The 12,392-nt window shown below is 41.8% G+C and overlaps 1 long non-coding RNA gene across 1 annotated transcript; it reads left to right on the top strand.

The window, feature by feature from the left end:
• Window positions 1-8,202: 8,202 nt before the first annotated feature.
• Window positions 8,203-10,594, top strand: LOC128077838 (uncharacterized). The gene is made up of 3 exons (XR_008205200.1): window positions 8,203-8,551; window positions 9,923-9,994; window positions 10,546-10,594. It is a non-coding gene; the product is annotated as an uncharacterized LOC128077838 (long non-coding RNA).
• The last annotated feature ends 1,798 nt before the right edge of the window (window positions 10,595-12,392 follow it).

The following is a 12,392-nucleotide window of genomic DNA, read 5'->3' as shown; positions in this document are numbered from 1 at the left end:
CACTTTGATTCATGGGCGGAGGTTAGAAAATGGTACAGTAGAAAGGAAATTAACATTTAACCTGCCTGCCTGCATATCCTAGCTGATGTCTCAATGTGACTGTAGATGTGAGTAAATTCTCCCAATAAACCAGACAGATTATCTATAATATTCACATGCCTACTTGTGCCTTGAGGATATCTCAGGATCTTTTGTAGTCATTACAGGCCAAATTAGGAAAAATAATCTGAGCAGGATGTAATACTACTTGACATATACCTAGTTTGTCAGTTAGAACTTAAGGGGATGGATCTTTAGCATCTCTGCAGATTCATGGTTTTAAACCCTGACAGTGTCTGTGAAAACAGCCAACCTGGCAGACCACAACTTGTCTTCTGAATGCAGTTATTCAGGAAGAGGTGATGGCAAACCAAAACCGTGGCACAGCTCCGTAGGATCGTGCAGATTCAATTTGTCATTGGCTTCTTTGTCTTTAGGCTAAAACTGTGAGCCAAGAGGCTGTGTGGAGCCTTGTGGACTGCACACTCTCCCATAGTAATCCCACTTTGTGAAATGCCCATAAGTCACTGGACGTGAGACCTCCTCCACGTTCTTCTTTCCCCTAATAGAAAGTGTTATAGCATGGCTGGCTGCACCTTCAAGAGACAATATGAAGAAATATACCCACTGTGATCACACAGTATTTACTTTGTGTAATGCGCTGGGCTGCCCGGTGCCAAATGGCACATGGGTGAGTTGACGTCATAAAAAAGATTTGTATGAACTGCTGATAAAAGAAAAAAAGGTAATATTTTGGAACAAAAGAGCAAAACGCACTTTAATTTCATTGAGGAGATTTCATGATGTTTCTCAGTCTTGCTAGACCTTCATGATGTCCTGGCAAATGAGTGTATGGTAAGCACAGTGAATATCAGCCCAAGGCATCTGCAGAACTAAATGTTTTATTATTATTATTATTATTGTTATTATTATTTAAGAAGAACAAAGGACCTCATATACATATATATATATATATATATATATATATATATATATGTATGGTGTCATAAAGTATCCAACTATTTTATAATACTGATAGAAAGAATAATAGAAATATGAGTAAAAACAGGAAATCCATCTCCTTTCTGGCTGGCTGCAGTTTGCCATCCCGCTACAGAAACTTAGAGCTCTGAATTTTTTGCTCTCATGTTGGATAGAAAGTTTTACTAATTTATTTTTTTAAGCCATTCACGAGGAGGCAATTGCAATACCACATCTGCTGGATTTTGGCATCTGAGAGTGAATCAGACAAGAGAAAGAAGGAGATGACTGGTTATAAAAGAAGAAAGCTGGGTGTTTATGCTTAGAGATGTGCACCTTGTGTAATCAGCTCTGATGGAGAAAAAGGCAGAAAAGACCTGTAACAGTTTAATGGGTGTTTTGATAAAATATTATTATTTTTTTTTTTCAAAGTTTGCCAGAGTGAGGCAGTGTTTAATAGGCAGGATCATTATGGTCAGTGCAGAAAATCTTTTTGTATTCATGTTCCTGCCCCCTTCCAGGTAATAATAGCCTAATCACACAGTAATAAAGATAGGCTCACGAAATCTTATTTCCTTGTAAATTCAAAACCTGACTGCCTAAGAAGATGGGGGGGATATAGGAGCCTGTTTTTTTTTCTACAGAGTGCTTCTTATAATGGGTGCAAGATGATAGACTATCTGCCACATCTACAGGCTGAGATGTTGCCTACCTATTAAAATTCACCATGAGCTGAACTTACCTGATTCTGTGTAGTTCCTTGGCTGCATTGCTAGGTTTCATGTGGTGTCACCCGTGTGGTTTTAGAGACATGGATCAAGAGCTTGCTCCTAGCTGCTATCACAGGAGCTTTGCATTATTCCAACATATACAACAGCCTTAAAATGAGGACAACTGCCCCATTTAGGGACTTTCTGCATAGCTCTGGTGGAAAGGCTATGGCTTGTTGCCATTTGCAAGTCTTTGGAAGTAGATTTCTTCTCCAAGCTGCTGTTTTGAGCTCTTCAGGCGCTGGTTTCCCAACCCACTGGTAGTCAGTGTGAGTTGTTTGAGCTGGTATCATTTAAGCAGCAAATCTTTGCTAACATATTTACATTCTTTGAAATGCATTTGGAAACAACTGTATGAGCTGACCAGCTTGCAGAATGGAAGCAAATAGGGTCAGAGAACAGGGAAAGCTGTCTCTTGATCTGTTAGCTGGAATCTAGGAAGCTACAGCTGGTGTAAGGTGTGCTGATGTCTTACCTGGGTGCTGATGGCAGTAGGAAATAAAGCATTCAAAAGGAGACTGGACTCCTTCCTTCCACTTTTCTGAGCAGAGAGAACAGCTTTTGTATCTTTTTACATATGTTGAGGGAGTTCTTGACATACCGGGTACAAATTCTAAACTATACCTATGGACAAAATATCTACTGAAATACTGTGAGGATGTGAAATGCAGAAAACAAAAATATGATAATGCTAAGATGCAAAGCAGTGGCAGCATCTTACGCTGTACAAAATCTTTTCTGCTTCAGTTGGAATTTGGTTTTGTTCCTTTGTAACTGTTATTAGAACTAATTTCAAGACAGTAGCTTCCTATGTCCTTTTCAGAGGGACTGGAGTCTCCATATGTTGCAGACAAATTAAAAAAAGAACCACAGAATGCAGAAAATATTGCATATGTGCCGTTAGATCCAGCTTTTCTGTTTGCACTTCATTTGATTATGAGTATTTTCAGCCATCTAACGCATTAATACTTCTCTGTAGGGAGGGGCAGGGTTCATAGCCTTTTCAAAGCAGCACTAATGAGTGCCTTTAACTTAATAAAATGATCATTTGCCAACTACTTACCATAATGTGAACTAGATGCTTTCAGTCCAGAGATTAAAAGGAGTTTTCTTTGTAAATGCACTGCAGTTGCTATTACTTCATGATCAGTCGTATGCAGATACTTAGGATGTTCATTGGTTATTGTTTCTGAAATCTCAGAATCTCATAAAATAGGCTGGAAGGAGTTGCTAGAGTCTATATTGTTCCAATAATATATGGATTATCACTCTCTAAATACGCAATGACATAAAAGGCAATAATGCCTTTTATGGATCCCATGTGGCCTATTACACTAATGATCCATGAATAATGGGGTCACGAGATGAGTTTTGAACAGTGCCTTTCTTTGTTGGTTGTTTTTCTCATTTATTTACCCAGGAAAATTCAGTTTTAAGTATCTGCTTTTCAGCAAGGTCCTACCATTTGCTGAGTTTTCATGTGGGTTAATGGATGCCAAAGAGGTCAAGTGACTTCCCAAAGGTTATACAATGAGTCACTGAATTTCTTGAGAATAACATTTGAGAACCTCCTAGTTTTCTGTCTTTTGCTCTGACTGATACTAAAAAGAGATGTTGAGAACGACGCGACCTCAGTTTTATCCCTGTGCTGCTGCTTTGAGGAGGCATCAAAGCTGGGTGTTCACTGGAGAAATCTGAGACTCCCGAGGCAATATTTCCCATATTTCTCACCGAAACAACCCAAAGAAGCAGAAGTGCTGCAATACAAACAGGCTGCTGCGACCCTTGCAACATAGATCGTCTCTTAAAAAAAAAAAAACAGCAAATACAACACATGGAGACCAGCAAAAGTGCTAATCCAACACAGCAGGAGTGATTGTTTTGACTTAATTATGTTTTCCATCTTTAACTGTTGCTGCAATGGTGTTCCTGTCTCTCCAAGTGGAAAGCCTCTGCATTACAGATGACCCTCGGTGCTGCTCTTGGAGACTTAGTCACAGAATGCAGAGCCATGGGTGCCTCTTCACGTGGCATCTCCACGTTTGCGTCTGATGTGGATATTCAAGACCTGCCTGGACTCTATCCTGCTCAACCTACTGTGAGGAACCTACTTTTAGCAGGGTGGTGGGACTCAATGATCTCCAAAAGTCCCCCCAACCCCCGTGATCCTGCTGATGGTCTCTATGTCTCTGCTGGGGAGGGGTCGTGTTCTGGATGCCCCCACCTCCATCCTGCAAGCATTGGAGGAGACAACAAATACAACACACCGGGCCATCACCCTTGCTCTGACTTTCCACTTTCTTAATCTCTTCCAGGTAGAGAAGGGCTGCCATGCTGTGATGATCCCTGGCCAGTTCCACTCCCCTGGATGAGTCCCACCAGGCTGTTCCCCGTGCTTGCTAAGCTGCAGAAGTGGGGTAACTCTTGCTATTTGCTTCTCTGCCCTAGTTTGGTGTGTGCGCTGAGCTCTTTATCTCCAAAGGGCTCGCTATTACTGCATACTGAATATTATTTTATGTATTTAACATATTATAAAGCAATTAGGGGATGTAAGGTACTGCGGAAACAGGAAAAGATCTGCCTGGAATAATAATTTCATTTTGAAACTTTGTTGCTAAAAGACTTCGGGGTGAAATTGTAGTGCAACATATGAGCTTTTAATGAAATGACTCGCATTACTTCTAAGATGAGTGGAAAAAACCTACACACCGCATGGTAAAGTTTCACTTAATTAACAAATAATTTGTATTAGAATAGAGTTATCAAATTCTAATTCATCAAACAGGATTCAGCAACGAACTGAAAACGTTTTGAGCACGAACGTTTCCATACTTACACATCTCTAGGCTGGAAACTGCGTCAGTTATTTCTCTGCTAATGCATCAGGTTGGGGCTGGCGCTCACAGGTGCAGGCGTGTTGCAGAACAGCCAGGAGAAGAGACAACTGATGTGACTGCACGTGATGTTGTTAATCTGGTATTGTGTTGGATGTGGACGAAACAGACCGTAGGGGACGAGGTCAGAGAGTTGTTTTAGTTACTTCAAATGAGAAGGAGGTTAATTAATGTTGCTTACGATTCCGTCAGCTTTGTGTTTTGTGACATGTGTATATATATTTTGTGTGCATCGTTTTCTTTGCCTTGGAGTGAGCAGTGCTGCTGCTCTCTCTGTAATAGCTGAGTGCCTGCAACCATCTTACTTAAAAATAGATTGAAGGCTCGCACCGTTGGGGAGAAGTCGCACAATGGTTGCTGACAGCCCATTGCACACGCTGACCAAGGCGCTGGCTTTAAAGCAGTTTGGCTTATAATTATATCTTTACAGCTAACTGGGCTATCCAAATGATTTTCTTCTTTCCCCCTCCCCACATCTACTGACCTGTGGCTAATGAGATTTGTGTTTCGATTAGTTGTAGAACATAAATTAACTAATCAATGAGAATGGATTCGCATCCTTTCTTGTAAAAGAGCTCTGCTGCAGTGATCTGTATTTAATATTCAAATCAATTTCAAATTCTCAGGATGATTCTGCTAATATGGCAGGCTGGGACTCGCCGCATCTGTATCCCCTCCGCAGACTGCAAACAGGGGGTGCTTATGGAATCGCTCACTGACCTCCAAAGCCTTCTCTGGTCTCATTGATTTACTGTGTCACTTCATAGTGATGATGAGAAGCTTAGAGGCTGGCGATGAAGCTTGGAAAGTCATGTGGGAGGGCATTTTCCCTTTACTTTAAAGAGCATGTAGACCGAGGATTCACAGGACTTGAAAAATGCTGTTTGTATTTGATATGGAGATTTAGGATCAATATATTCTATATATATATAATATATATAATATATTATATTCTGACTCAAATTCCCTCTATACCTGAGATGGGGTTAAGAGATGGCCATCACCAAACCGCAGCGCAAGGTTCTCTCATTTGCTTTCAGGTGCAGAGAACTTTATCTCTTGCCTCGTTGCAGTTGTCTCATCTGTACAATTATCCAGCATCCTGGCAGAAAATGTGAAAATTTGTACAGTGTTCAAAGCATCTGTGGCCTTTATGGTACAAGTTCTGTTAGTACTGAAGCCACAGAAAATTAAATGTTCCCCAAAGAACTTCCAGATGTGTTTTATTCTAATAGGGTCATTATACAGTAAATTAAAAAGCAGGGTAAATGGAACTGTAAAATTTAAATTACTCTAAAACCACATCTCTTTGCTTTGAACATTCATTTGTGGGGTTGCATTTGCAATAAATGTGAATTAGGCAGCTGCAATAACTGTTAATCATATATTTATAAAATAGTAATGAGGAAATGAATAGCAGAGTAAGACAGCTGCACATTTCTCTAATAGTATGTCAACTGTGAACATAATAAGATGTAGAAAATTGTTTGGTGCTATGCTGATAATGCAGCCGAATGTAAGAGATCACTTCAACCTCTTAACTTTACAGGAAATTATATATAAAATCCATAAAAAGCCGTAATAATACATTAGGCCTCTGAATTGCAGTCAATGTTTTTCTTTGCTTTGATTTTTCTGAAATGGGCCATACTTTTCCCAAAGTAATCTGCCAAAGATCACCGGGGCTTTTGTTTCAGGCTGCGCTTTATTCACCATCTTGCAATTTCATTTAAAAGACGGTGCTTCTGAGAGCCCAAAGTGATCTAACTTCCCTCTGGCAGGGGCTGCGGGTCCCCTCCCTCTGCTTGTAGGCTTTCCATCAGCTCTGGGAGCACTGAAGCTCCGAGTCCTGCTGCTCCATCCCCTGCACTCACAGCCCCACGCGAAGCAGAGCGGGAGGTGAAATCAAAACGTGGTAGGCAAATAGATCCAGCTTCAAACGTAGGAAAGGGTTGTCGGCGTGGTCTGAGGGCAGCTGGATGAATTCAGGTAAAATCATAAAGGGTTGAAGAGAATTGTAAGAGTAAGGGATGCAACCCAAGGATGGGGAACAAATGGGGATGTTTGGCAGCCCTGCTGCTCGCAACCTGCCCTCGTGCCACGGGCTGCTCACTTGTGGTTCTAACCAGCCTTAATTGAATGTTGCAACTGGAATGGGGTGAAGAGGGGAATGAGAAAGCTAACAGGGAAAAAGATTAGGCGAGTGCTGGGCTGCAAGCAGCTTATCGGGCAAGTGGGGAATAGGTGCTAAATGGGTAACAGGGAGGCTGCCGTAAGAAATGCCACTTATCAAAGCATTGGCACCTGGCAAGGAAAAGCAAAGGGAAGGAATGAGGGACCCAATCCCAGCGCTGTGGCAGACACCAGAGGGACTGAGAAGTGGCACAGCTGGCACAGGATGTTAGAGCTGGGCTGCATTGCAGCACGCCCTGACGTGGCTGGCGGAGAGGGATGAGTTTAGTCGTGCTGTTTACTACATGGCATACGTTTTCCGTGTGATTTTGCTGCAAATGTTTTGTCGTTTCGAATTTTGATTTGCATTTGGAATAACACAGCAAGCTCTCTTTCTATGCTTTCCTCCCTTCCCTCCCTCATAATTTTCACATATTAAAAGACTCACAGCCATCTCCAGAGGACCGTAGAGGATGGGGGTCAGCTCTCCTCCAGTTGAGATGACCCTGCCCCTATTTCTGCCTGGGGAAGGACAAGGTGAGAGGTGGGCCGGAGGGGGCAGGAGCTGACATGACCACGAGCTCTCTCAGTGTTTTCTGAAACCTTTGCAGTCACTCCATGGACCTAACCTTTAGCCTTCATCAAGCTGTTGCCTTAATGGACAGGACTTTTTTTTAGCACAAATCTCTTTTGGCCTTCTTAAAGACTACAAAGATATTGTACAGTGGCCAGAAGGAAGAACAGACGTCCTCGGTGTAACCCCATCAATGGAAATATTGTTCATAAAGCATCACTGTGTTATCCTGAGCTGTCACAGGCAAAAAGAGATGGAAAGACAGATACAGAAGGAGGCACATATACATAGATAAATTTGTCCTGTATAATTTTGGCCTTCCACTCACCAAAACAAAGTGATTGTTGTATTATTAAATATAAATTAAAGGAAAGCAATGGAAAATGGCTTGTTTTCAAATCCTTTTTTTTTTTTTCCCCGTGAAACAGACGATTCAATTTTCTAGGAGAAGCAAAGTTCAAGCTCTCATTTCCCACTGTACATTTCTGTGTTAGTGCCTCACAAAATAGCAGTTCATTTCTGGAAATCCTATTACTGTCCACACTCAAGCAGCAACTTTAACACATACATTGGTTACCTGGCAGCTTCTTCCTACACAACTCCCACCTTGGAGAGTTAAAGCTTATAGTTTTAAAAGGAAAATTGAAATAGCCCAATTTTGAACAATGCACATTGGAGGGGAAAAAAAATGAAAGAAGAAAAAGTGCACATGCCACTGTCAGCTATGAGAACCCCATCTTGTCTTACATTGTGATCCCGACAGATACAGAAAGCAGAGCTGTGCATTATCATTATCTTAGAGATGGTGATTTGGTGTGTGGACACTCCACCAAAGATCTAATGCAATCAGAAAGTTAAAATATATGGGCTGGAAATACAAATTCATTAGACGTACACAAGAAAGTACGCTGCGGCGGATCTGTCATTTAAATTAGATTGTGACAATTATATGGATAGTCTGGTTGAGATGATATATGAGTTGCTCACTTTATCTGTGCCGTGATTTAATTTCTGCCAGAGATGCACTGAGTTAGGACCCCGTCATCCTCTCACCGGACCTACGCCGAACAGAGCTGGGCCCATCCCGCATGCTTCCCGTTAGCAGCTCGAAGGATTTAGAGGTACGTATTTCTGTTTATACATAAACCAACATCTTTCTGTTGCGTGAGAATCCCGCTGGAGTTGCTGCAGATCTTTCCACTGAGCTCAGCAGGGCTGGGCCTCCCGTCTCCTGCAGGATGCTCCTCATGTGCAGCAGCACGTTCCGCCGCTTGGCTTGCAAGCAGCCCCTGCAGCTCCCTCTGCACAGAACCAGAGCGCCGTGCCCCCAGCACCGTGGGATGGGCATCCTGCTGGGATATCTCTGCCTCCCGCCGCTGCCCAGCGGCAGTTCTTTGTGCTGCAAACAGGGCTGTGTGCACGGAGAGCTTCAGGTAGTGCTGTTTGGGCCCACGGGTGGCTGCAGCATCTGAATGCTGATACAGGTTAAAAAAAAAATAAATAAAAAATCCCACCACGATTAACGGGGAAAGGTGATTTGATAACTTCTGACAAGCGCAGTAAACGCCACTTCTTACAAATGAACGCTAGCGATCAATTTAATTTCTCAAGTAAAATGATTAAATTGCTGTTATTGTGGGATCATTATTTTATTGCTAAAACCTTTTAAAATGTTAATTATTGGGCCCCTTGAAAAGCTTTCATCTTGCCTGACTTTGCTCTGACACAAAAAATGTCTCTGGCTGTGACTTGGAATTGAATGAATGTTCGTGCTTTGCCTTTTCTCTCTCCCTCTCTTTTGCTCCTTTTTTTTTTTCCTTAACACCTGCAACTATTCTCCTTGGCTGTAATATTTATATGAATTTAACTTTAATTTTTCTCTGCTTTCATCTTCTGAATTAGACAGTATAAAGCACAGATCACTCCTTCTCTGCTGCTTTCCTGTTTATTTGCTTTAACAATAGATTCATTAACTAGATTTTGGTGCTCAAGCCATGCGGACACATCTATTTCAAAGGAGGCTTTAATGGCATTTCATATTTTTCTACATTAAGGAAGATTAAAGTATATTACAATACCCTTTACTGCTCTATTTTCTTCATTTTAGAAGTGGTCAGTTTTTAAATTTTTTTTCCCCTTTCTTTCATCTGCAGTGTTCAATAAATTGTCCAGGCCTTTCAGATGATAGTTCCAGCAAATTGAGTTCTATATTACAACTCTGAACCATTGTTTAGCCCATCATCAGTCAGATAAAGCACTCCTATTCACACAGGACATCAAAAGAACAAATATATGTTCAAAGTGGCTAAAAAGATTACTGTGACTTAGATATATCATTTCGTTAATTGTTAGTGATTATTCCACTAGTTTAGAGGTGGTAAATTTGCTGACTCTGAGCTCGTGCTTGTGATGTAATCAGAGTGGAATATATAGATACTCACGGCTGTAAATTACACCATTCAAAGAGGGTCACGTCTATCTTTTTCTAATAGCTGGAGGTGGACTAATAGCAACATTTTAATGAGAAGAAAGATGTAGAAGGACATCTTCATTTCACACGAAGGGTATGTGTCAAAGAGCTCCAGGGAATCTTGGCTGGGCGGAATGGGAGGTGATGGCCATGGGTGCCGAGCCAAATTCAGCCCTGGAGCAGCCAGACTGAGTTGGGCTGTGCCTGGAGGAATCTGTCCCAGTTGGAATTTAGGCTTTTTGCTGGGTGAGAATAGCTAAAGTTAATGCTGTTTTGATCCTACAGACTGAGGGAGCGGAGGTTCACGTGGTGTCTCTAAGCAACCTCTTGTGAAGCAGTGGTGATATGTTAGTGACTCCCACCACCATGGTGTCCAAGTGCCGTGCTAACCTAATGTGTTTGTCATCAGCTCCAAGTACACAGGAAGGTTTTTCAGGCACGGGAGGCAGAGGCACAAAACCTGGGATGCTCCAGGGCACAGAGGTCGGTGGTGGAGTCCACATCCCTGCAGGTGTTCCAGAGCCATTGAGATGTGGCACTGACGGACATGGGCAGTGGGCATGGTGAGGGTGGGCTGGGGTTGAGTTTGATGATCTCAGAGGTCTTTTCCAACTTTAATGACTCTATGATTCTATGTTTCAATAGAATAGGCACCTGCCTGGAAGTTTAAGGTCACAGAGAGAGGCTGAAGCAGCCTGCAGACCCAGGCTCCCTCTGCAATCACTGCCACGTAAGTATCTCAGTAAAACCATGCATATTCACAGGACATAAAGTGAACACACGTAATTCTTTGCAAGATTCTGCTCTTCAAAGGTAATTTCAGAAATGTTGCCGATGCACAAACTTTAGCATGAGGCGTTGAATTGAATGCAATTGTGTGCTGCAATTCTTTTCTCATGTACAATTTCTCTGCATTGGGTACAATGGGGAGGAAATGCTGAGGATGCCTGATGGCGTGTGAGGCTACTGCTGGAAGACAGATTTTACAGCAGAACAATCGCAGGGTGTAGGTTTTAGGCAATAAGCAGGTAGCCTCGTTCTCTCGGAAGAAAAAAGAAAATAATGGAAAACTGTAACATTCATTTGGAGGCCTCAAAGGCATAAAAAACCCAATTCCAACTGTTATAGGTCCCTGCAGGAGTCTACAAAAGAACTAAGCTTTTTAAGTAAGAAAACTAGATTTTGGCCCAGAGGGCCCTGTCATTGCTGCTTAATAGATGAAACTCTTTTGATACAAATATGCTGTTTACTTCTCAGCTTCAACTTTCATAAAATATAACCTTTTTATGATTTACGACCCCAGAAAAAGTGCAGGATGGATTTTTAGCTCTGAATTGGTTGAATGTCAACAAGAAAAATATAGATAACATATAGAAATAGCAGGGTGTTAATGCCACACAAAATGATGAAATTATTTTTGTTTGGAAAAGTTAAGTTTCTTCTTAAAGTTCCTTGTGAGTGAAACTGAGGGAAGGGTTTGCTGGTGAAACATGGGTAGCTTTGCACAGTGCTTCCTTTTGGCTTCACGATGGCTTTGGTTGGCTTGGAAATTGCTGCTGACACAGGATCCATTCGTTCCTTCAGGAAGGGGTAGACAACGCATTGGGGTTGGTGATCCTCCTGCCATTGTCCCAGATACAAGCAAGCCCTCTAGATGTAGGTCTTGAATTATTTGCCCAAATCGTTGTATTTTTTCTTCTTGGCAACCATATTCACTGAATCACGGAACCATTAATGTTGGACAAGGCTGCTGGCATCATCAAGTCAACCCATCACTGCCATTCCCACCAGGTATTTCAGTAAACCACATACTGCTCTGATATTAAAATTAAACCCAAACAAATTCTCCATGTTGCAAAATCAAAGGTATGAGAGCTTTAATGCCTGAGACAAGAAGAGTAGTAAAGATGAGGGAATAACCGTCGCTGAGAAGATTGCACATATTTTCATTTTTGTCATTTTCCACTTTGTCTTCTCTCTCCTGCAGGTTCTTTAGCATTAGTTATGTGCCTGTTTTTCAGGTGGCTTTTCTTCATGTTGTTTGTGAAGTTACTGGAAAAAAAAAAAAGTTGATTTTTCTGAATGCTTCAGGAAATAGCCTGATCCCAGACAAATTGCCCAGGAAGGCTCTGAAATGACTTAGCCTGCCACAGAGGCAAGGTTGTGAAAATTGAAAAGGTTTTCACTTTTGACTCTTCCAACTATTGCAGAAAGAGATATTTTCTGGTGTATGGTCTCTGAAAACTGTCACTGAGGAAAATTAAAATAACAAAACTATCGGTCTGTGAGCATCACGGGATGCTGCATTGGGGGGGTGTGTTGGGCTCAGGGATGGGGGCTGCCAAGAGAGCTCAGCAGCTGCGGAGGTTGTACGGGAAAGGTACACAAATAGTGTGGCTAGAAAATACCTTACTGCACTGATCTGTATGCTCCTCTCCTGTGTATTGCCAAATTGAGAAAGGAAAGATTGAATGAATGGAAAAGTTGTGAGA

The sequence above is a fragment of the Tympanuchus pallidicinctus genome, unplaced genomic scaffold, assembly GCF_026119805.1.
Source record: "Tympanuchus pallidicinctus isolate F22 unplaced genomic scaffold, pur_lepc_1.0 scaffold16, whole genome shotgun sequence".
NCBI lineage: Eukaryota > Metazoa > Chordata > Aves > Galliformes > Phasianidae > Tympanuchus > Tympanuchus pallidicinctus.
The sequence above is the reverse complement of the archived record's forward strand: the minus strand, read 5'-3'. Positions and strand labels throughout refer to the sequence as shown.